We start from the raw sequence: 21,313 nt of genomic DNA on the forward strand, positions 1-21,313 counted from the left end.
GGCAGGGCACAGGGGAGAGAGAGAGAGAGGAGAGAGCAAGCACTCTGATGTTTTTTTCCTCTTCTTATAAGGACACTAATTCCACCATGAGAGCTCCACCCTCCAGGCTCCTAAATCTGATTACCTAAAGGCTTGCATAACCAAATATCATTACACTGGGAATTAGGGCTTCAACATATAAATTTCAGAAGGACACAAACAGTCTATAACATGTACAAGGATAAACATTATATTCTTCAGAGAAGAGGCCATAAGCACCAGCCAACACATTGATATGCCAGGCCATTATTCTCCCTCAAATGAGTCATTCCCAGTGAGAAAGTTAACTTATTTAAAAGAATGTGAATCCATCTTATTTTCAAAAGAAAAATGCCAATGTCAGTTTCCACTATATCAATAATCATATATTTGTAGAAACAGAATGCTAACAAAGAATAAAATTCAAAAATCCAGCACCCAAGTTATTAACTGGTGACAGTTGCTTAGTTAGTGACATCAACTGTTCAAAGGGAAGCAGGGAAAAATGACTAAAGTTATTCAACCATCTCTTAAATCTGTAATTCTGTCTATGAATTAGCCACTCTACTTCATGCTTCACTGCATATTTTTTGGAGATAGCTAATCTTTCTGATTTAATTTATTTCTCTGAGTTTAGATACTCTTCAGAACATATTTTATAGAAGTACTATAAAGGCTAGTAAACTTAAAAGATGTTTCCATTTATACATGCCAAGGGTAGAACAGTTTTCTTCTCCCCCTATATTTCCATTAGTTAATACTTTAAAAAGCCAGTGAAATAGCATATATCCTGTCATTTTATTATCTGCTTGCTCCCCTCCAGCCATCATGGGGGAGATTTTAAGCACAGACATGCTATCAGATCTTTACTCCTGGAAATAAGGAGTTTCTGCAGTGAATAACAGTTACATTCTAATTATATTAATTCAGGCTGCAATTTCTTTGAAATATAAAGGACCTGCTGTCAGGGTGGTGTGGACAATGGAGGCTGAACATGTCAGTGACATGACAAATTCCTCAAGCAGAGTGCCAGATGTATTGTTGCCCAGGATCCTTTTTTGAGAGCAAATTCAGTAAGCACTATCAGTGTCAACTCTGGAGTAAGGAATTGGTTCATTTGTTATCTTTCCAAGTTGCAGGTACATCTGCCAGAAGAGTCTGCCAACAGATGAATTGGTAATTAAAATCATTTCCGTGGTTATAGGGAGTGATTCCGAAATTGTTTCACTTTTATTTCTTTCTTTTCCTGTGTAGAGGAAAAATACTTTGGTGAATATTGATATGAATGTACCATGGGCAATACTAGAATTATGTGATTCATGAGTGCCTCACTATCCACATTCGTACATGATCACCTTTGCTGGGATTTTTCGTTGAAGCTTTTCTTATAGAATTTTAAATTTCCATTCTTTGCCAGTTCTGTATGTTAGAATAATACTTCATCTTATAAGTTCTTTGCAGATATAACAATACCTAATATAGGTCAAATACACTTAATAATACCACTCAATTTAAGAAAAGATATATTGTATCCCTTCTCTATTCAAGCTATATGCTAAAATAAATAATAAATAATATTGATAAATTTAAAATGTTGATAATTTAATTAAAATTAAAAATACATTATATAATATGAAGCAGGTGCTAGTGTAGTATCTGCTCATAGTAGTTACCTAACAAATATCATTTTTGCTCTTCTTTTTTGTCCAGAAAGATACTACTTTGCCATCCGCATATCTATACCACATCATCATCATCATCATCACAACAATGAAAACAAAATAAACTAACATTTATTGACCATTTCCTGTGAGCAATCTAAGCATTTTATATGTATTCGTTTATTTTATCCTTACAAAACTCTGCTTTGTATACTTGTTGTACTATTGAGGAGGATCAGCCAAAGAGAAGTAACTTGCCCACACTGACACCACTAGGAAGTACCAGACCTAGAGATTTTACCCAGGTAGTCTGAGTCTCAAACATTCAAGCTTAGCTACTTTCCAATAATGTCACATGAGACCATGTAAATAAATTAACTACAGTAATTTTCCCAAATTGTGCAATAGCCCATTAATTCACTTGTCTTTTATTACTCATTTGCTTACTCTTTTTTTCTTTTCTTCCTCTTTTCTTTCTCTCCTTCCTTCTTCTTCTTGTGTGTGTGTGTATATATAAAGAGCTATATATATAGAATATATAATTCTATATATATTATATATAATATAGAATTACATATTATATATAATATATAATTCTATATATTATATATAATATATAATTCTATATATTATATATAATATATAATTCTATATATTATATATAATATATAATTCTATATATTATATATAATATATAATTCTATATATTATATATAATATATAATTCTATATATTATATATAATATATAATTCTATATATTATATATTATATATAATTCTATATATCATATATTATATATATAATTCTATATATTATAAATCTATATATTATATATTATATATATAATTCTATATATTATATATTATATATTATATATATAATTCTATATATTATATATTATATATATAATTCTATATATTATATATTATATATATAATTCTATATATTATATATTATATATATAATTCTATATATTATATATTATATATAATTCTATATATTATATATTATATATTATATATAATTCTATATATTATATATTATATATTATATATAATTCTATATATTATATATTATATATAATATATAATATATATAGAGAGAGAGCTGCTTCTCTTTTTTAGCAACAAAGCAAGGTTTTCTACCATCCTCAGAGACTCAGAGGAGTCTTTATGAGAACTACTAAATAGAAAATACTGTTCTAAAATTAAATTTTTAATTGTCTTATGGATTACTTTATTTAAAACTAGACAACAAAGTAGGTTTATAAATGTTGGTGACCTATGAGTTTACCATCAAGTTATTAGGATATGATGTGTGTATACATTTATGGATATGTGTATGTAGGTACACATACATATATATAGCTATATATATACACATATAATAGAGCATTGGAACACTTCAAATATGTTTAGATATGTGAGGTCTTAGTGATCTTAACAGAAACAACAATTCATGTTTACTTTAGAGGAGAGAACCAACTCATTATTCTGCAAACTGGTAGATGAGGTAAAGAACAAAACATTTTTCCTGGGTTTTGTTACTTTAGATACAAGTAGGAAATGGGGAGGGGGAGAAGTTTCTCCTTACAGAAATACCCAACTCAATAAATGAAGAATGAATCGTTAGTGGATACATGTTATATTTGTCAAAACCTATAGAATGTATAACACCAAGAGTGAACCCAAAGAAAGGATGGACTTTGAGTGGTAATAACGTGTCAATGTACATCCATCAATTGTAAACAGCTTACCACTCTAGTGAGGAATATCAATAATGAAGGAAGCTATGCATGGGTGGGAGCTGGGGGTATATGGGAATTTTGCATACTTTCCACCCAACTTTGCTGCAAACCTAAAACTGCTCTAAAAAATAAAGTCAATTTTTTAAAATCATAAAATTAAGACATCACCACTTTGCAATAGCTGAAGAATTGATTAATCTAGGCAAAAATCCCCAATAGTTGTTAACATTTCACACATACACATTTCCACTTATGGAAATATATACCACTATTTGTGAAGTAACCTTGCCAAAACCATGGAAGCAGAATCTGATCTCTAGCCATAACTGTGAATTTAGAAGAAGTACATTGTACAAGATGATGAATATGTTTGAGAACACATTCAGGATGGAATCAAGAAAATTCAAATTATTAGAAAATCTTCAGTTGAAACAATCTCGTTTCTCCAATGAGACCAAGAAAAAGGAAAAAAAAGGGACGAAGAAAAAAAAAGTAGAGATGAAGATAGAGCCTACAGGTTAAAAGAGACCCTAGAAATATATCAAATAGTAATAAATTATGAACCTTGTTTAGATCTGGATTTGATTGTTAAAAAAATAGATGGTAAGATAATTGGAGATATGTGTATACTGACTGCATATTTATTGATATTAGAAATTATTGTAATGTTTTTAGGTGTAATAGTGGTATTTTATTTTAAAGAATCCCTGTCTCGTAGAGACCCAAACTGAAAGATATATAGATAAAAAGAAATTAATGCTTGGAGCTTTGTCTCAAAATAACGGGAAAAAGATCCAACTATATGCTGCATACAAGAAACTCATCTCACATGGAAAGGGTTACATGGGTTGAAAGTGAATGAACAGAAAAAGATATTGCAAGTAAATGGAAATCAAAAGGGAGCAGGAATAGCTATACTTATATCAGACAAAATAGACTTCAAGTCAAAAGCTGTAAAAAGAGACAAGCAAGAACATTACATGATAATAAAAGAATTAATTCAGCAAGACAATAAAACAACTGTAAATATATATGCACCCCACACTGGAGCACCCAGACACATAAAGAAAATATTATTAGACCTGAACAAAGAAATCCCAATACAATAGTTGAGGACTTCAACAATCCACTTAGCATTGGGCAGATCATCTAGACAGAAAATCAACAAAAAAAATCAGATTTAAACTGCACCGTCAACCAGATGGACCTGACAGACATTTACAAAACATGTCATCCAACAGCTACAGAATACACATTCTTTTCATCAGCACATGGAATTCTCCTGTAGTGCCTATATATTAAGACTCAAAACAAGTCTCAAAAAATTTTTTAAAAATTAAATTATACCAAGTATCTTATCTGACCATAACAGAATGCAACTAGAAATCAGTAACAAGGGGAACACTTGAAACTATACGAATGCATGGAAATTAAACAACCTACTCTTAACTAATGGATGAAGGAAGAAATTAAAAATAAAATTAGAAAATTCCTTGAAACAAAAGAAAATTGAAATACAACATCCCAAAACCTATGCAACACAGCAAAAGGAGTATTAAGACAAATTTATAACAATAAATACCTATCTCAAAAAATTAGAAACATTTCAAATAAACAACCTAATGATGCATCTCAGGAAACTAGAAAAGCAAGGACAAGTCAAACCTAAAATTAGTAGAAGGAAATTATAAAGATCAGAACGGAAATTAATAAAATTGAGACTAAGAAAACACAATTTTAAAAATCAACCACAAAAAAAGTTGGCTTTTCAAAAAGGTAAACAAAAGTCTCCCATCAACAACAACAAAAACTCCAGGACTAGATGACTCCACTGCTGAATTCTACCAAAGTTTTACAGAAGAAGTAATACCAATTCTCTCAAACTTTTCAAAAAAAATTGACGCAAAGGGAGTTCTTTCTTACTCATTTCATGAGACCAGCACAACCCTAATACCAAAACCAGACAGGAACACATACACAAAATGAAAATTACAAGCCAATATCCCTGATGAACAGAGACATAAAAATCTTCAACAAAATACTGGTAAACAGAATCCAACAACAGATCAAAAAGATAATATACCATGATCAAATGGGATTAATCCCAGGAATGCAAGAATGGTTCAACATACGCAAATTAATAAAAGTGATACATCCTATCAACAGAATGAAGGACAAAAACCATATGATCATTGCAATAGATGCAGAAAAAACATTTGAAATAACTCAACACCGCTTCATATAAAAATTCTCAATAATTAAGTATAGAAGGAAGGTACCTCCAAACAATAAAGACCACATGTGACAAACTCACAGCTAACATCATATTGAATGTGGAATAGCTGAAAGTAAGAACTGGAACAGGACAAGGAGGCCCATTTTCACTACTCTTTTGTGATATGGTACTGGAAATCCTAGCCAGAATAATTAGGGAAGAGAAAGAAATAAAGGGAATCCAAATTAGAAAGAAGGAATTCAAATTGTCCCTGTTTTCACAGGACATGATCTTATATATAGAAAAACCTAGACTCCACCAAAAAACTCTTAGAACTGATAAACAAATTCAGTGAAGTTACAGGATACAAAATCAATATGTGAAAATCAGTAGCATTTCTATACACAATTAATTAGAAATCAAGAAGGCAATCCCATCTACAATGGCTACAAAATAAAATAAAATATTTATGAATAAATTTAACCAAGGAGGTAAAAAGTCTCTACAAGGAAAACTGCAACACACTAATGAAAGAAATTGAAGAGAATACAAACAAACTGAAAAACATCCCATGCTCATAGATCAGAAGAATTAATATTGTTGAAATGACCAAACTACCCAAAGCAATCTACACATTTAACACAATTCCTACCAAAATACCAATAACATTCTTCATGAAAATAGAAAAACCAATCCCAAATATTGTATGGAACCACACAAGACCTCAACCAAAACAATCCTGAGGAAAAAAAGAAAAAAAAAAGCTGGAGACATTACACTACCAGGCTTTAAAATATACAATATATTTCAAAGCTGTAGTAACTGAAACAACATGACAATCACATACATAGACCAGTGGAGCAGAATAGAGAACTCCAAAATTAATCCATATATCTACAGTCAACTGATTCCTGACAAAGGTGTCAAGGACATACATTGGGGAAAGGACAGTCACTTCCACAAATGGTGATGGGAAACCCAGGTACCCATATACAAGATAATGAAATTAGACCCCCTCATATCATCCTATACAAAAAAAAAACCTCAAAATGGATCAAAGACCTATATGTAAGACCTGAAATTATAAAACTACTAGAAGAAGACATAGGAGAAATACTTCAAGACATTGTTCTGTGGAAAATAATTTTTTTTTTTTGGTAGAGATGAGGTTTCACCATGTTGCCCAAGCTGGCCTCAAACTCCTGGGCTCAAGTGCTGGGATTACAGGCATGAACCACTGTGCTCAGCCTGGAAAAGATTTTATAAATAAGACCTCAAAAGCACACACAACAAAAGCAAAAACAAAATGGGATTATAACTAAAAAGCTTCTGAATAGCAAAGTAAATAATCAATAGAGTGAAAAGATAACCCACAGAATAGTAGAAAATATTTGCAAACTACTCATCCAAAGGGCATTAATATTTAGAATATACAAGGATCTCAAACATCTCAACAGGAAAATAAAAAATCTGATTTTAAAATGGACAAATGATCTGAACAGACATTTCTCAAAAGAAGACACACAAATGGCCAAAAAATACATGAAAAAATGCCCAACATCACCAACCACTAGGCAAATGCAAATCAAAACCACAATGAGGTATCATCTCACCCCAGTTAAGATGGCTATTATCAAAAAGACAAAAAATAACAAATGCTGGTGAAGCTGCAAAACTAAGGAAGCTCTTATACACTGTTGGTGGGAATGCAAACTAGTACAGCCACTATAGAGAAATGCATGAAATTTCCTGAAAAATCTACAAATAGAACTATCATTTGATCCAGCTATCCCCCTACTGGGCAATTATCCAAAGGAAAGAAAATCAGTGTATCAAAGAGACATCTGCACCCCCAGCAGCACCATTCTCAATAGCCAAGATATGGAATCACTTTAAGTATCTAACAACAGATGAATGGATGAAGAGAATGTGGTAGGCTGGGCTCAGTGGCTCAAGCCTATAATCCTAACACTTTCGGAGACTAAGGTGGAAGGATTTCATGAGGCTAGGATTTCAAAACTAGCCTAGGCAGCATAGAAAGACCCCATCTGTACAGAAGGAAAAAAAAATTAGTCAGTCACGATGGTCCAGCGTACTGTAGTCCCAGCTACTCAAGAGTCTGAGGAAGGAGGACTGCTTGAATCCAGAAGTTGGAGGCTTCAGAAAGCCATGATCATACCACTGCACTCCAGCCTTGGTAATAGGGAAAGAACCTGTCTCAAAAAGTAAAAGAAAAGAAAGGAAATGTGGTATATATACATAATGGAATACTATTCAGCCTTTAAAAAGAATGAACTCTTTATTCATGGCAACATGGATGAAACTGGAAGACATTATTTTAAATGAAATTAGCCAGGAACAGAAAGTTAAACACCACATGTGGAAGCTAAAAAAAAAGTTGATCTCATAGAAGTAAAAAGTAGAATAGAGGATGATAGAGGCTGGGAAGAGAAAGGGGAAGAAGGAGGATAGGGAGAAATTTGTTGAAAGACAGTACAGCTAAGTAGACAGAATAAGTTCTAGTGTTCTGTGGCACTGTAGGATGCCAATTGCCAATAATAACATATTACATAGTTTTAATTACCTAGAAGAAAGGCATTGAAGGTTTCCAGTGAAATGAAATGATAAATGTTTGAGATGATGAACATGCTAATTACCCCTGATAGGATCACTATACAAGTATCACAGCACCACTATGTACCCCATACATTGTGTGTCAGTTTTTAAAATGTTTAAATAAAAAGTAAAAATAAATAAAAAATAATGGGGGGAGTAGATGGTGATTGACAAAATTGACCCTGAATTAGTGAAATAAGCATGGAAGTTCATTATTTCATCTTCTCTCATATATATTTGAAATCTTTTCCAATAAAAGTTTATATATAACTTGGCAATTTACTTTACTTCCCAAAGCCTCAGTTTTCTCATTTATTAAACAGAAATAACAATATCTACAGCAGAGATAATATCTCCTTATAGATTTTTCTGAAATTTTAAATAGTATATTTAAATCACATGGCACACAGTGGCTGTTAGATAATTTGTGGGGACTCAGTTTGACCCATTTATTGCTGAATTGACTGGTCTGAAGTTAGGGAGTTTTTGCACTATTCCTACAGCATAGCAATGCTGGGAGGGTGAGCAAGGGACAAGGAGAACCTATGTCCACAGGAGTCACCCTTTCAGGCACCACAAAGATGCTGGTGGGAGATTTTGGCTTTTTTGTTTTTCTTTTTTTAAAAAGTTCAATCTTCAAATGAGTTACTATTTTTGGATTTGTGAGCCCTGGAATATGCTGGTGCTGGTAGACACACTGGTTTGGCTAAGTGTTTATTCAGTCCCAGGCAACTCCAGGTGCAGGTAGAGAAGGTGCAAATGTATCTTATCTTCCAAAGCCATTTACTCTGGCTCCACCCTCACTTCCACAGGCAGTTTTCTTTCATGAAATACCAAAAATATCAGATTATCTTCAAAACTAAATAATTCTAAACCTCCCAGTTTCCCCAACTCATTCCAATTCTCCCTGATTATTTTCTTTTTGCTTTGCATTCCTGTACTACTTATCCTTATCCTTGTTCGCAAAAGACCAAAGTGTAAAGCAAAAAAATTAAAGAGTGAAGTACAGAGGCCCCAAGGCCGGAAAAGATTAGATTGCTCAGAGGCACAGTCTGCTCTCGGAGATGATAAGCCCTGAGTAGTTCTTCTGGTTAGTTTTTCAATGGCTGAGTTTTTTTGGCTCTCTGGATACTGCTGGAGACTTGAGTTTGTTAAGAGCTAACCCTGGACTCTCTCCAGTTCCTGCCTGCATGTCAATTCATCTTATTTCTAATAAAGCCAATTCTTATTTTTCTAACTTGCTTCCAATTCTCAAATGTAGCTCCAAAGAAAACAGAAAATAATTAAAATGTCAACACTTCTCTGAAAAAGAACATAAACTCTCTTTGGATTTTCTTCCCATTGGAAATGTTACTTTTCTCCAAGGTGCCTGGGCCCCGTGCGTGGCAACCAACTGTCACCCGCAGCAGACCCATCAGGCAATGCACATAAATCCCCTCTGTTCATTACTCTCGTTTGCATTTCTTCTTCTTCCTTACCATTTTCCAAATGGAGAGATCCTATAAATGAAGTGTTTATGCCTGTCTCTTATAATGGACTAATATCTATGCCAATGTAATATATCCAAATTGTATGCAGTATGAAATAAGCTCCAGCAGCAATAAGCTATTTAATCTAATGTGGAAAAAGCAATGTGGAGCCTAACAGCTTATTATTTAGTGCAGTGCAATAAATTAACTAAGCACCATTTTGCATAATAAGAGCTGATTATTCCTTTTACCTTTATTTGGATTGGTTTGGATGGATTATGACCGTCTTCAGAGTTAATCGGGTTTACGTGAAACAACTTCTTTTTTAAATGTATTCCATTAACGAATGAAATAAGGAAGAGCAAACATGTGCCATCATTTTGCAATTGGTGTTTTTGAGTTCTTCTTTCAGAAGAACTCTTTAGTTGGAAAGAAGCCAGTATTTGTCTCCCACCTCACCCTTTTTCTACTTTTCCCTGTAGATTCCTGCCATTCCCTTGACTCGATTTTTCAAAGCACTTTTAGTAAAACACTTGGTTTCCTCTTTCCAGTATCTCTCCAACCCTGGCCTCTCTCAACCCCACACCCAATTACTTAGCACTTTGGGGCACATATCAGACTGACCAGCACCACTGGTCAGTAAGTGTAGCCGTTCTATCTAGTGTTACAGCCAGACCTCCCACCAAAGGTCTCCAAAATGCATCAATAAGTATCAAAACACATGTCAACAACAATGGCTGCAGCAAATCATCATAACTAGCATTTTAGAGAGCTGAACATGATGCAAGCACCTTAAAGAGGTATCTTATAGTAACCCCATAAGGTAGATATCATCATCATCATCCCTATTTTACAAGTGGAAATTCTGTCTGATCAAGATTAAATATGAGGGCTTGATTCTGAATAACATCAAAATCTGTGTAACATGTTATATTATCTGCTGGGGGGGGGTAAAAAATAAAACTTGTTAGCGAAAAAGTGTCTCTTTGTTTCTGCATTACTGTCCAGGGAAAAACAATTCAAAGCGGGTATCCTACTTGCAGTGAGGCCAAACCTTCATAATCACTTAGATGAGGTTATTTTTACAGTACTTAGGATACATGTGGGGTCTGCCACCTCTGCCCTTTATAGAGATTTGCATTCCTTTTCTGGATTTATAAACTGCTTGGGGTTAGGTCATGTATTTTCTACATAATAGGACATCAGTGTGGTATAATGTCTGAGTCAGAAAATCCTAGGTTTTTGGGTTTTCTTGTTTGTTTGTTTGTTTGCTTGCTTTAGAGACAGGGTCTCACTCTGTCCCCCAGGCTGGAGTGCAGTGGCACAATCAGTTCACTGCAGCTTTGACATCCTGGGCTCAAGTAATCCTCCCATCTGTCTCCTGAGTAGCTGGGACTACATGGATGCACCACCACACACAGCTAATTTTCTAATTTTTTTGTAGAGTTAAGATCTAAGTATGTTGGCCAGGCTGGTTTCAAAGAAAATCCCACTTCTGGGATCAAGTGATCCACCTTCCTCGGCCTCCCAAATTCCTGAGATTACAGGCATGAGCCACTGCACCTGACTGAAAACCCCAGGTTTTAATTTTGGCTCTATTTACCACTAACTATAGCAAGCTCTAGTCTGCTTTAAAATAAAAGTAGGTAAATATACTTCATAGAGTTGTTAAAGACAGTAAATGAAATAACATACACACATAGCACAGGTGATGAAATCAATAAATTCTAGTTCTCTCTCTCTCTCCATACTCATTCCAACTCTAATATCTAAGCATCAGTTTTCTACACATGGAAATATTCCATGGAAGTGTCAAGGACAGTAAAGTGTGAATGAAAGCCTGACTGAAACTCTTTCCTTGCATTATTTTCTCTTAACAATAATTCATTGCCACATATTTACCCGTCTCACCAAAATGATATTTTTAAAAAGTGATTTTAATTCTACAACTTTTAATTCTACAACAATTCATAAAGTGAGTAAAGGTAACTGTCATTCACATCTAATAGCCCTTTTCTTCTAAATTCTCCTTCTCTATTGCTTCATTTCTCTTCTCCAAGTTGTGGCAGTAAGTGCCACTGATTATCTAAGGAAGCTTTGGATCAAGGTCAAGGACATCTAATTTTAAACTTTATCTCCTCACTCTTCTGACATGAAACTTTCCTTTCAATTTAGGAGAAAAAAAAGAGCTAAGAAGAATAGCAAAAGACAAATCTGAAGTCTTTCAAAACTTTAAGGAGAAATTCAAGAAGAAGCCAAATTGTGATGTCATACACACACATGAAAAATTATATGGCAAATTTTACTTAACATTATAAATGGCTTCAAGTTTTAAAGATGCATGAGGGGAAACATCATTCTTTGGACATATTTACACATTGTTGGGTTCTGAATGAAATGCTTCATAACAAAAAAATTATGGACAGTCTTCTTCAATGAATGACAAGTTGTTTCATCTTTGGTTTATGACATCTTTTCCTTTAGAGAACTCGAACTGTTTAATTTTTTTTGAGTTAAAGGAAGAACATTATTTGATGGAATTTGAGTTGATAAAATGACAGCTCAGAGAGATTAAGTAAAATAGACAGAGCCACAGAGAAAATTATTGTCCGATATTTAAAAATTTTGAATTGAGAGAGTGGGAAAGCTTTAAAAAGAAAAAAAAAAAGACAATATGCTGGGTAGAGCAGCTTACTTGAGAATTAAAATTTTGTTCTTGAGTCTCCCTCTCAATGCCCTAAAGGAATGCACAACCTAATTGAATGTGGGAGGCAGTGGGGGCATATATGAGTTGAAACTTTGCCTAGAATGCTGTGTAGGGGAAGAAAAGTGATGCTTAAGGTTGAGCCTTCCAGAATGAGTTGGACTTCCCAAGATCAACGCTGTGAAGTAAGAGTGATGAGTTGGGGAGGAGAAGGCATTCCAGGCAGATGGCAGGCTGTGCTTGGCATGAAAACATGGGTGTAAATCTGTTATGTTGTGAACAATGAAGGGGCTAGAAGCTAGATCATGATTAGGTTTGCCTTTTGGAAAGATGAACCTGACAAAAATAAAGGGTAGAGCTAAACTTGGGACTAAAGAGACCAGCTAAGGAGCTCTTATCATTGTCAAGGGTGTTGGCGGGGGTAGGGGGGTCCACTCTGTAACACTTATTTAATTGAGTTGAGCAATGTGGATCACCCATCAAAGCTGGTCCTCATGCTGCACATCCTACTCTTCTCGCATATAAATCACATTGCATCTCAGCAAATTACAAATAATGTCTTGTATCTCTGGGATGGCTCTAAATGACAAATCTGTTCAAGCCACGGTTGAAAAGAAAGAAAGCTGAGGACAGGATCCTGGAGGACATGGGTCAATAAATTGCTGAAAGAGCAGAGAAATCCATGAAGTCTCCCTGGTGGAAGAACGAAATCCCAGAGAGCTAAAAGGTGTAAGGCACCAGAGAAGTCGATCAGACGCAGGGAAAGGAAGAGCATGGGAGGAGGCCAAGTAGAAAGGGCAGACCCACAGAACAAAGCCTGTAAAAGCAGAGTTTCAGGGTCATTGATGGCTCCTAACAGAACAATTTGTATGGAATAAGAGTACAGAGATCCTATATTACAAGTAAATTAAGTAAATTGGGTCAGGGGTAGAAATGGCTGGTATGGAGCATTTTTTTTTTTTTTTTTGAGACGGAGTTTTACTCTTGTTGCCCAGGCTGGAGTGCAATGGCGTGATCTCGCCTCACCGCAACCTCCACCTTCCAGGTTTAAGCAATTCTGCCTCAGCCTCCCGAGTAGCTAGGATTACAGGCATGCGCCACCACGCCCGGATAATTTTTTGTATTTTTAGTAGAGATGGGGTTTCTCCATGTTAGTCAAGCTGGTCTCCAACTCCCGACCTCAGGTGATCCACCTGCCTCAGCCTTCCAAAGTGCTAGGATTACAGGCATGAGCCACCGTGCCCGGCCTGGAGCATCTTTTTAAGAAGTTTAGCTATGATAGGAAGGAAAGAGAGTGGCTATAGCCAGAGGGGCATGTGGAATGAAGGTGGGGACTTTTTTCATTTCTTTTTTTAAATGGTAGAGAGATTTGGGCATGTTTAACGATAGTAATGAAGATAGAAAAAGAATTTAACCTGGGAATATTATGACCAGCAGAAACACAGATGTAAGAAATGAATGCTTTGGATGGGGAGGGATACAGTTATCTGTGAGTTAAGAAAGGAGAATTTAATCAAAAGGAAGAAAGACAACCCCGTTTCTGATGATCATATATAAAACGGCACAGTGGAAAGAACACTTTAGACTAGGAGTCTCCAGCCTCCAGTCCCAGTCCATGGCCTGTTAGGAACCAGGCCACACAGCAGGAGGTGAGCAGCAGGTGAGCACAGAAAGCTCGGTCTGTATTTACAGCTGCTTTCAATTGCCACATTACCGCCTGAGCTCTTCCTCCTGTCAGTTCAGTGGCAGCATTAGATTCTAATAGGAGTGTGAACCCTATTGTGAGCTGCGCATGCGAGGGGTCTAGGCTGCGTGCTCCTTGTGAGATGCACTCCTTATGAGAATCTAACGCCTGATGATCTGTCATTGTTTCCCATCACCTCCAGATGGAACCGTCTAGTTGCAGGAAAGCAAGATGTCAGGGCTCCCACTGATTCTACATTATGGTGAGTTGTATAATTATTAATATTTCGTTATATATTACAATGTAATAATAATAGAAATAAAGTGCACAATAAATGTAATGTAATGTGCTTGAATCATCCCAAAACCATCTCCCATCCCGGTCCATGGAAAAACTATAAACCATGAAACGGGTCCCTGGTGCCAAAAAGGTTGGGGGCTGCTGTTTTAGACCCTAAAGAGTCACTCACATTCAAAGTCAAATCCCAGCCTTATCTCTAACTAGCAGTGTCCCCCTTGACCAACACTTGATCTAAAACTCAGATTTTTCATCCACAAATAGTGATAAACACACCTGCCTTAATGAATGATGGGAGGATTTCAATTTTGATGATTCCCTGCTGACATCTCCTATTCTCTTCCCAGCTTGACTTCTCCCCCTAGCACCTATAACTTTCTAACATACTCAGTATTTTAGTGATTTATCTCAGTTATTATCTCTCTCTCCTAAGAGAATGCAAACCAAACAAGAGTAAGAATGTTTTCCTATTTTGTTCACTGCTACATCCTCAGCATTACAGTGCCTAGCACCTGGTAGGTTATCAATTTTTAAAAAAGTGAAATAAATAGATTAATGGTTAGGATACTACAGAGCAGTTTCTCAACTTTGACACCACTGACATTTGGAGCCAGATGATTAATTTGCTTGAGGGGGTAGGGGCTGTCCTGTGCCCTGTGAGATGTTTAGCAACATCCCTGGCCTCTAACCACTAGAGGCCAACGGCACCCCACCCCCAGCTGTGATGAGCAAAACTGTGCACAGACGTTGCCAAACGTTCATGGAGAGGCAAAATCATTCGGACTTGAGAGCCTCTGCAACAGGGTAAGTGCTAGAGATAGTAGCTTTTAATATTATTTTAATAGGGGAAGAAATGCAAAATCAAAGTAACATTTGATCATCAAATTCTCCCACAACCTGCTTAATTTGAGGTGGAGAAAAATACTGCTGCTGAGATGGTGCTGGCTTCACAGTAAACTGACATTTTACTTATTATTTTACCAAGAAACATGTTTAGAAGAAAACACCTCCGTAAATCAAAAAAGTGCCTCCTAAGCTTCTTGTGTGTTAGTCGAATGTGAGAGATTTTCTTTTTTGTTACCTCTCTGAACAAACAATAATAGCAAAAGTAATCATTCCTATCCATACAGTCTTATAACATCAAAGCTAATAATGTATGGTAGATAATTCATGGGCCAACACTTTAAAAATACTAATATCTTAGCCTCTATATTCTAATTAATGAAGGATTATAAGGTACCAGAAGACACAGCTGCAGTTTTCCTTTTTAGGATTATCTTTCCCTTCAAATTTTCTGTTTTTACCAGTCCATTCCTTTGCTTTAAATAGAAACCATTGTCTTGTATTAAAATGGCTAATATTGATCTTTCAGAAACATGAGGATCTCATAAAATGGAGACACTTCCAAAAATTGCTTTGGGGAACATGGAAGAAAATACCAGCAATGACTTGGCTCCAACTTCTCCCCTCAAATACAGACACCACTAACTAGGGAGTAGTCATTCGATCAACAGAGAGCTCACGGTTAGGACGACCATAAGTTTGTTTCAGGCAAACTTAGGACTGGGTTTGCCTGAAACACTCCCGGTTCATGCCAGCTGTCCCGCTACACTAATTAATAGCCCGTTTTATTCTCAAAAATGTCTGGATTTGGACATTAAAGTATATGGTCAACTTTTTCAGAGTTCATTAGCGTTTGACTGTCCACACAAAAGAGAGGTGAGCAGAGAGGGATTTGGTGCCAACTGGCTTTTTGCTTTCCCGTCTCTGAGCCTCGGGCACATCTCAGACTTTTCTCAGCACTCTATGGCATACCTAGCTACGAGGATAGTCCTTTCTGTAGCACAAGCTCAAAGGTAAACTATCTGCAAGTCAATAAATGAATCAGTCTTCCACCTAGCTTGTTGATCAATATATCATTTCTCCTCCACTTTCAAAAAAAGTGAAATGGAAATTAGGTTATCATGTGACAGAGTCTGGCTTGCCTTGGCCTTCCAGAAGGCATTTGGGTTCAGAGAGGTCAAGTAGTGTGAGATTTGCTTCTGGACGAGGCTGGCCTCTGATTGCTGGGCCTGCTGAAAAGGCCTTCCAGACTGCAAAGTGCTAACCAGAAGAACCCCCCTGATAAAAGCCTCCTTGCCCCATAGCCTCATGCTCCTCAGAGTGGAGTAGAGATGATATTTAAAGGCAGCCAACAGACCAAGAATATCCAGCCTTTTATGAGTAGGATAACCCTTTCTCTTTCAGAACCAAGAACACAGCTCAGGAGATTATACAAGAATCAGGAGTTAGCAACACAGCTATATGCCAGCTCAGATCAGGAGTCCAGGGGTCAGCAGTACAAAAGGGCTCTTATTCCAAAGCCAGGCTGAGGAGGAGAGAGACCAAGAACTCTAAATAGCTAAAAGGTAGTAACCTGAGATTAGACAATCCTTACTCCTTGAGCCCCACACCTTTCATTATTCAGCAGTCCCATCTGTAATATAGCTAATGTATTATTTATGGTGATGATGATTTTACTGGGATTTAGCAGTCCCAACTAAGTAATATAATAACATTAGCTACTATTTATTAAGCACCAAATGTGTGCATTATCTAAGTTAATCTTTATAATAACTTTGCAGGCATAGTACATGATACATGGTTTTACCACATACAGGTAACACGGATAACAGGGTGCTAGAAATAGTTCATGCTCTATAAACAATAATAATAGCTACTGTTATTGTATTACTCAATTGTCACCATGTGTCTCTTTAAATACCAGAATGAACCGCTTTCAGTTCTCTCATGTTTCATAGTCCCTCTCATCTTAGTATCTTCACACATGTAGTTTTTTAGAACACACTCCAACCTCAAATTCCCATTTCTTTATCCCTCAGCTCTCAGCATAGATGTGATTTCTTGCAGGGAATCCTCCCTGAACCTCCAAATTGAAATGAGAGGCCCCTCCTAAAACATTCAGTCTCTACTTCCTGCTGTCAAAGGCCTCATTTTACTTGGTTATAGTTGTCAGTTTATTTATCTGTAACTCCTCCTAAATTACAACACCTTTGAAGTTAGGAACTGTGTCTCATTGCTTGTTCCCCATTTTTCTCCTTAGTAACACACACACAAAACACCTGATACATAGCAGGTACTCAAGAAACATTCGTTGGATGATTACATGAATAAATGACCCATTTCACTCTGGTGGTTGGAACTGTGGAGGCGAATGGCATGAATAATGACATCTGACAATTAAGTAAGTACACACTTACTCAGAAGACATGTAACAGAGAGCACACGCTATTTCCATCGCCCTGTTATTTACATTACCTGTATGTGGTAAAACCATGTACCATGCACTTTGCCTGCAAAGTTATTATAAAGATTAAATTAGGTAATGCACATATTTGGTGTTTAATAAATGGTAGTTAACATTATTACATGACTTAAGCCTCACTACAATCCTGTGATATAAATATTGTACCATATGAGGAAACATTTTACCATATGAGGAAACTGAACCTCAGAGAAGCTAAAGTGATTTCATAGAAAATGGCAAAGTCAAGATTCTAAATGATAACTGCCTGACTCTAAAACCCAAGCTTTTTTGCTATAGCAGCCCGACTCGATGCAAAATGAATGGAAGAATGAAAGCAGGCAGGAAGGTATAAAGGCAGGAAGGAAAAAAGGAACGAAGGAGGGAGGGAGGAATAAAAGGAAGGAGGAAATAAAACAGGAAGAAAGAAAGGAAGATCGTGATTTTTTTTTTCAACTGTACCCAACTCTAATCCTTGCAAAATTCTTCAAACAAGTATCATTGTATTGATTTTCATATAGCATTCATGCTTCAACTGTTACAGGTATGATTTGCAAGAGAACATTATAAAGACAATTGACTGCTCATTGTGGCTTAAGCCTGTAATACCAGCAGTTTGGGAGGCCAAGGCAAGAGGATCACTTGAGCCCAGGAGTTCAAGACCAGCCTGGGCAACACAGTGAAACCCCGCTTCTACAAAAAATACACAAAAATTAGCAGGTGTGGTGGCATGCACCTGTAGTCCCAGCTACCCAGGAGGCTGAGGTGGAAGGATCACCTGAGCTAGGGAGGTGAAGGCTGCAGTGAGCAGTGATCACGTCACTGCACTCCAGCCTGGACGACAAAGTGAGACCCTGTCTCAAAAAATAAAAATAATCAAAACCTCCCATCTAAATGAGCAACCACATCATTCGGCCATGATACCTCAGCTTGTAGCAACCAAAGCTCTTTCCACACTGTCCCTTCTTGCCAGTATGGCCTCAGTTGGCACATCCAGCATCTATGAGTTTTGTCCTGATTCTGGCCTTGCTCTGGATTCTTGATGTGAGTCTTTGCAGAGGATGATGAGTCAGGATGCTTGATCAAGGACTTCAGCAAAATGAGTTTAAGGATCAATATGGAGAGTCATAAAAGTTTGCAAGGAGGTGGTGAAGGAGGCATCCCAAATTAGCTGCTTGAGCCTGGTTTACAAACAACCTTTGTCTACAGATAACAAATAGCAAAACTTCTCCTGCAAAAATAGCTAAGAAAGTGCTTCCTCATCAGTGGTATAATCCAGATAACAGAAAGGCTGCACATGAGTCACATATGTTCTTTATGGAAATTTTCTTGGATGATTTCAAGATGATACATGTCATCAGATGTAGTCAGTCTACTGACTGTCATCAGAGTCAGTCTACTCAACCAAATTTCCTCTCCTTTTTTATAATTCCAACTCTTATTTTAGATTCAGGGGGTACATGTGCAGATTTGTTGCCTGGGAATACTGTGATGCTGAGGTTTGGAGTACAATTGATCTCATCACCCAAGTAGTCAGCATAGTACCCAAAAGGTAGTTTTTCAACTCCTGCCCACCTTCTCCCCTCCCTCCTAGCTCCTGGTGTCCACTGTTGCCATCTTTATGTCCATAAGTACCTAATGTTTAGCCCTCACTTATAAGTGAGAATATGTGGTATTTGGTTTTCTGTTTCTGTGTTCATTAGCTTAGGATGACAGCCTCCAGCTGCATCCAAGTTGCTGCAAAGGACATGATTTTGTTTCTTTTTTATGGCTGCATAGTATTCCATGGTATATATGTGCCACATTTTCTTTATTCAATTCACTGTTGATGGGCACCTAGGTTGATTCCATGTCTTTGCTTTGTGAACAGTGCTGTGATGAACATATGGGTGCCTGTGTCTTTTGGGTACAACTATTAATTTTCATTTGGATATACATCTATTAATGGGATTACTGAGTTGAATGGCAGTTCTATTTTAAGTTCTTCGAGAAATCTCCAAACTGCTTTCCACAGTGGCTGAACTAATTTACATTCCCACTAACAGTGTATAAGTAATCCCTTTTTTCCACAGCCTCACCAGCATCTGCTATTTTTTGATTTTTTAGCAATAGCCATTCTGACTGGTGTGAGATGGTGTCTCATTGTGGTTTTAGTTTGCATTTCTCTGATAATGAGTGCTGTTGAGCATTTTTCATGTCTGTTGGCCACTTGTATGTCTTTTTTGAAAAGTGTCCGTGTCTTTTGCCCATTTTGATAGGGTTATTTAATTTTTGCATATTGAGTTATATAAATTCTTTATAGAGTCTGGATATTACACTTTTGTCAGATATGTAGTTTATAAATACTTTCTCTCATTCTGTAGGTTGCCTGTTAACTCTGTTAATAGTTTATTTTGCTGTGCAAAAGTTATTTAGTTTAATTAGGTCCCACTTGTCAATTTTTGTTTTTGTTGCAATTGCTTTTGAGGACTCAGTCATAAATTCTTCCCCAAGGCCAATACCCGGAATGGCGTTTCCTGGATTCGCTTCTATAATTCTTTCTTTATTTCATTTATTTAATTATTTATTTGAGATGGAGTCTCGCTCTGACGCCCAGGCTGGGGTGCAGTGGTGCGATCTCGGCTCACTGCAAGCTCTGCCTCCCGGGTTCACGCCATTCTCCTGCCTCGGCCTCCCGAGTAGCTGGGACTACAGGCACGTGCCACCATGTCCAGCTAATGTTTAGAGACAGGGTTTCATCGTGTTAGCCAGGATGGTCTCGATCTCCTGACCTCATGATCTGCCCACCTCAGCCTCCCAAAGTGCTGGGATTATAGGCGTAAGCCACCACGCCCGGCCTAGAATTCTTATAGTTTGAGGTCTTATATTTAAATCGTTAACCTACCTTCAGTTAATTTTTGTATATGGTAAAAGGTATGGGTCCAGTTTCATTATTTTCCATATGACTAGCCAGCTATTCCAACACTATTTATTTAATAAGGAGTCCTTTCCCCATTGTTTGTTTTTGTCAGCTTTGTCAAAGATCAGATGGCTGTAGGTGTGTGGCTTTATTTCTATCAGTTTCATTGTTCTATGTGTCTGTTTTTATTCCAGTAACATGCTGTTTGGGTTACTGTGGCTTTTAGCATAGTTTGAAGTCAGGTAATGTGATGCCTCCATTACCCCAGCTTTGTTTTGTTGTTGTTGTTGTTGTTTGTTGTTTGTTTGTTTGTTTTGCCTAGAATTGCTTTGGCTTTTCAATTCCATATGAATTTCAGAATAGTTTTTTCTAAGTCTGTGAAAAATTACATTGGTAGATGACAAGAATAGCACTGAATCTGTAGGTTACTTTAGGCAGTGTGGCTATCTTAATGACAGTGGTTCTTCCATTCCATGAGCATGGAATGTTTTTTTATTTGTATGTGTCATTTATAATTTCTTTCAACAGTGTTTTATAGTTCTCCTTATAGAGATCTTTCACCTCCTTGGTTAGATGTATTCCTAAGCATATGTATAGCTATTGTAAATGGGATTGTGTTCTTGATTTGGCTCTCAGCCTGAATGTTATTGGTGTTTAGAAATGCTACTGATTTTGTACATTGATTTTGTTTCCTAAAA

General features: G+C 36.5%; 1 long non-coding RNA gene across 1 annotated transcript in view; it reads left to right on the forward strand.

The window, feature by feature from the left end:
• LOC134737607 (uncharacterized) overlaps positions 1–21,313 on the forward strand; it is a 97,518-nt gene that overhangs the window by 68,533 nt on the left and 7,672 nt on the right. The window contains exon 3 of the long non-coding RNA XR_010122655.1: positions 14,318–14,377. This is a non-coding gene — a long non-coding RNA (uncharacterized LOC134737607). The remainder of the gene's footprint in view (positions 1–14,317; positions 14,378–21,313) is intronic.

Source organism: Pongo pygmaeus, chromosome 10 (assembly GCF_028885625.2).
Source record: "Pongo pygmaeus isolate AG05252 chromosome 10, NHGRI_mPonPyg2-v2.0_pri, whole genome shotgun sequence".
NCBI lineage: Eukaryota > Metazoa > Chordata > Mammalia > Primates > Hominidae > Pongo > Pongo pygmaeus.